Below are 4,036 nucleotides of genomic sequence, written 5' to 3'. Positions count from 1 at the left end.
CGCCCCGAGCCAGGCAAAAGCCTGCAGCCACTTGGCCGTCTCGGAAGGCAGAGCGTGGCCATCTGCTGTTACGAGATCCTCCCTTTCGGAGCTCACGCCTCTCACCCCAGGCAGCGCTTCCGAGGGCTATTTCGGTCTCTTGTGAGATTTCCATGCCCTTTATAGACTCAGTACCTCATCCATGGGCCAGGAGAGTGTTTGGGGCAGTGGGGGTGCGAGCCTGTGTCCGGGTTGTCGTGAGCCTGCCTCAGTTTGTCATTCGAGTCCTGCATTCCCCACGCCACGGCCTGAGCCGTGGGCCTGCCAGCCCGCCTGCGTTTCATCAGAGCAGTCAGCTCTCCAGCGCATCAGACCAGCCCACGTGTGCGGGGAGCGCCTGCTGGCGGATGCTCGCTTGTTCTCCGAATAGCCTGGTAATTTATTCCTTTCTCCACACCAGCCCATGGTCGTCACGGCTGCTGAGTCTCAGAGGTGGGGCGGGCAGAAGAATTAAGTCATCTACTCAGAGAAACTTAAGTTTTTGTGGTTGTGATTGTCGCTCCCGTTCTTCGGGGAAGGGAAGGCAATGTGTGGAGAATTGGCTGGAAGATGCTGCTGGGGGGAGAGAAGCTGGGGGAACGGTGGGAAGGCGCCGCCTCACTCCTGGGGGGAGGACGGAAGACTTGTTCTCTGTCTGAGACACGGTTGGCTTCCTGGGACAATTCCGGGTCCCTCCTTGTGCCCACCTGTCTGTAAAGGGAGGACGTGATGCCTCTCGTGGGTGTTGTGGGGATTAATTCATATTTATAAAGTGCTTGGAAGATAAGGAGTGCTGTCGAGCTGCTCAGCTGTCCGGCTCCTCCGGGAAAGGCTTGCGGGGCCGTGCACTGCTTGAGGGAGTGGGAAAGGCTGGCATGTGGCTTAGGAAGGGGCAGGGGACTGTGGCCAGGGCATCAGGGCATCCAGCCAGCTCCGAGGTGGTGCCTCCTCCAGTGCCTCCTGCAAAGACCCTCGGTGGGTGTTGGTGCCTGAGTGCAGATGGGAAAGAACACGAGTTCTCGGCTCCTTGAACTCCTCCCTCCGGCAGGAATCCTTGTTGGCTGGACCCTGTGAGCCGGCCCATTCACGAGTGTCCTGGTGTGTGGATTTTGTAATTGGAGTCACTTGTGATGGCATCAGAGACCCCCCAAGGGAGCCTTGGCTTTGCTGGGGCTAGTGACTGGAAGACCTTACTGCCCAGGTTTGCGGCGGCTTCTTGGCTCAGCCTGAGCCCTCTGGGGGAAGCCGAGGGCGGGCAGCATCAAGGCAACCCCGCGCCCACTGCCCCGCCGGGCCTTGGTGGTTGCAGGCTGAGGTGGTGTGTGGGGTCGGAGACCTGCTGCCTTCTACATTCCCGGCACTTTCCTCCCGGTGACCGTTAGTATGGGGAGAGTTCTGCAGCTCACCCGTCTCTGGGGCTGTGATGGGGAGGCTGTTTGTGACGGGTGGCCTTGGCTTGTCTCTGCAAGTGAGACAGTCAGCTGCCGCCCTGGGGAGAGCTTGCGTTTCTTAGGGCAAGATATGGTCAGCTGGGGCCATGGCACTCCTGGGAGGTGGCCAGGCATTCCTTGGGTCCCCAGAGCTCCTGGAGAACCTGACCCGGACCCTGTGAAGGGGGAGGAGAAAGAAATGGGGCTACAGGCAGACTACGGAATGCACCCCCAGATGGAGGCGGAAGATAACGCCCAATCCCACCTCCTGCCCTGGGCATTTGGCAGAGAGCCATTTGAAGCGGGCCTAGCTGAGGCTGTGGCCACTCGTGGATGGGGCAGCCAGTTCTCTGTCCGAGGAGCCAGACCTGACGGGGCTTCACTCAGTTTTCTCCCCCAGGCTTTAGCCCGTACCCTTCTCCTGCCCCTCCCACCTCCCCACACACCAGAGCAAAAGATGAAGCTGGGCTTCCTGCTGGTACGGAAGATGTCAGAGCCGGTCTGGGCTTCCGCAGATGAGGCCAGATGGGGCGGGCTGTATGGTGACCTGATTGACCGGGTGCTACTACCCTCCTTCTGGTCCCTGCCCTCACTTCTGATGCCTTCGTGTGCCTCTCAGTCGCAGGTGGACACGGCAGACATGATCAGGCATTTTGCCTAGGTGAGCCAAGTCTCCAGAAAGGCTCGGATGGGCCCTATGTGGTGGCTAATTCCTATAATTCCAGCACTTTAGGAGGCCGAGGTGGGCGGATCACAAGGTCAGGAGTTCAGGACCATCCTGGCCAACATGGAAAACCACATCTCTATTAAAAATCCAAAAAAAAAAAATTAGCTGGGCATGGTTGTACACGCCTGTTGTCCCAGCTCCTCGGGAGGCTGAGGCAGGAGAATCGATTGAACCCAGGAGGCAGAGGTTGCGGTGAGCTGAGATCTCGCCATCGCACTCCAGCCTGGTGACAGAGCGAGACTCAGTCTCAAAAAAAAAAAAAAAGGAAAGACTTGGGTGGCTGGGAGGCCTCAGGTGAACCAGCGCAAGGGAGCTCAGAGTCCCAGTCACTCTGGGCAGCGTGGCTGCGGCCTCCCTGGGCCTCAGTGGAGCTGGTGCCACCTAGGGAAGCCCGCACTGACCAGGGATCCATGGGTTTACTCAAGGCTGTTGGGGAAGGATGTGGGCATCGTGACTGTCATGGGTAGAGAAGCGCTCCTGTGAGTGTCTGGCTAACCCCTTGCTCCTGGGCAGCGCCCCCTGGGCAGCAGCAGAGGTTTAATGGATCGAGATTACGGGGACCAAAGACGCGTGTAATTAAGCCAGTTATTTATCTGGCTGGGAGCATCTACTCCCCACAGCCGCAATTGACTTTCTCACTTGTGGTTACCCCTCAGTGTGCATTACCTCGGGCCCCAAATAGCCATGCGTCGTCTTTCTGAGTGCGTGTCTCCCATGAAGGCGAGGTTTTAGAAGGAAGACCGCTCTGGGAGTTTTGGGCTCAGGGTGGCGGTGTGTTCGCCGCAAGGGTGCCCCCTGGAGTTGCTCTGTGCCATGGCGCCCACGGGGCCCTCTTTGGGAAGCGTGTCTGGCTTCTGCAGAGGAACGTAGAACCCTCATCCTGGGGTCTCCCCAGTGAAAAGAAAGTCCATTGGTCCTGCTGGGTTCATAGCCATCAGATTTTTTCATGTGGTCTAGAAGGAATGGAAGAGAGAGGCTGGCATGCTGGCTCACACCTGCAATCCCAGCACTCTGGGAGGCCAAGGCAGGTGGATCATCTGAGGTCAGGAGTTCGAGACCAGCCTGGCCAACATGGTGAAACCCCATCTCTACTAAAAACACAAAAATTAGCCAGTTGCGGTGGTGGCTGCCTGTAATCCCAGCTACTCGGGAGGCTGAGACAGGAGAATCGTTTGAACCGGGGAGGTGGAGGTTGCGGTGAGCCAAGATTGTGCCATTGCACTCCAGCCAGAGGAACAAGAGCGAACTCCATCTCAAAAAAAAAAAGGGAAGTGAAAACATAACATTTAATCAGCCATATGCTGTGCTAGGTGTTTTTTGTTTGTTTGTTTGTTTGTTTGTTTTTGAGATGGAATCTTTCTCTGTCGCCCAGGCTGTAGTGCAGAAGCAGAATCTTGGCTCACTGCAAAATCCGCCTCCTGGGTTTGAGAGATTCTCCTGCCTCAGCATCCCAAGTAGCTGGGATTACGGGCACGTGCAACCACACCCAGCTGATTTTTGTATTTTTAGTAGAGACAGGGTTTCAGCATGTGGGCCAGGCTGGTCTCAAACTCCTCAAGCCTCAAGTAATCTGCCTGCCTCGGGCTCTCGAAGTGCTGGGTTTGCAGGTGTGAGCCACAGCGCCCTGGTGCTAGGTACTTTCTGTACATTATCCTAACAACCCAAAAAGGGTAACTGTTGTCATCCACCTGTTCTATGGATGAGGAAACTGAGGCTCTGAGAGGTTATTGCTGAGGGTCTTGCAGTTCTAACTGCATCAAATCTCATCTCTCCCTGACTCTAGAGCCCATTCAGCTTGCAACAACAGTCACAAGGATAGCCAGTACCAACCGAGTACCTGCAGACAATAGTAACAATTGAG

The 4,036-nt window shown here is 56.5% G+C and overlaps 1 protein-coding gene and 1 long non-coding RNA gene across 5 annotated transcripts in view; one reads left to right on the top strand and one right to left on the bottom strand.

Annotated features, from left to right (window-relative positions):
- The window catches only part of ABR (ABR activator of RhoGEF and GTPase), a 207,990-nt gene that overhangs the window by 56,948 nt on the left and 147,006 nt on the right, over window positions 1–4,036 (top strand). The gene's annotated exons all lie outside the window — the stretch shown is intronic.
- LOC116540126 overlaps window positions 3,916–4,036 on the bottom strand; it is a 798-nt gene continuing 677 nt past the window's right edge. For both annotated transcript variants that reach the window (XR_004264316.1, XR_004264314.1), the window contains one exon: window positions 3,916–4,012. This is a non-coding gene — a long non-coding RNA (uncharacterized LOC116540126). The remainder of the gene's footprint in view (window positions 4,013–4,036) is intronic.

Source organism: Sapajus apella, unplaced genomic scaffold (genome assembly GCF_009761245.1).
Source record: "Sapajus apella isolate SASKATOON/1434 unplaced genomic scaffold, GSC_monkey_1.0 scaffold136, whole genome shotgun sequence".
Lineage (NCBI taxonomy): Eukaryota > Metazoa > Chordata > Mammalia > Primates > Cebidae > Sapajus > Sapajus apella.
Note: the sequence above shows the minus strand (reverse complement) of the source record. Positions and strands in the feature narration are given on the sequence as shown.